The sequence below is a fragment of the Leptonychotes weddellii genome, chromosome 5 (genome assembly GCF_054177405.1).
Source record: "Leptonychotes weddellii isolate Sample4059 chromosome 5, ASM5417740v2, whole genome shotgun sequence".
Taxonomy (NCBI): domain Eukaryota; kingdom Metazoa; phylum Chordata; class Mammalia; order Carnivora; family Phocidae; genus Leptonychotes; species Leptonychotes weddellii.
In genome coordinates this window covers 103,992,716-103,992,963 of record NC_138373.1, presented here as the reverse complement: position 1 = coordinate 103,992,963, position 248 = coordinate 103,992,716, and positions in this window count along the sequence as shown.

Genomic DNA, 248 nt, shown 5'->3' with positions numbered 1-248 from the left:
ATCCCCCCAGCTGCTCACCCACAGTCAGTAGCACCCACGGTCTGATCTTCGCCATTCCGATGATAGAAAGACACCTCACAGTTCTAGTCTGCAGCTTCTAAGAACTGGTGGGACTCATCCCCACCTCACGTGCTTGTTGGCCACTTGGTCTTTCCGTTGGCAGAGCTGGCTGTGCAGACTTCAGCTAGCTTTCCGCTGGGTCTCCTGCAATTCTCTTGCTGTGCTATAGGAGTTCCTCGCATATGGTA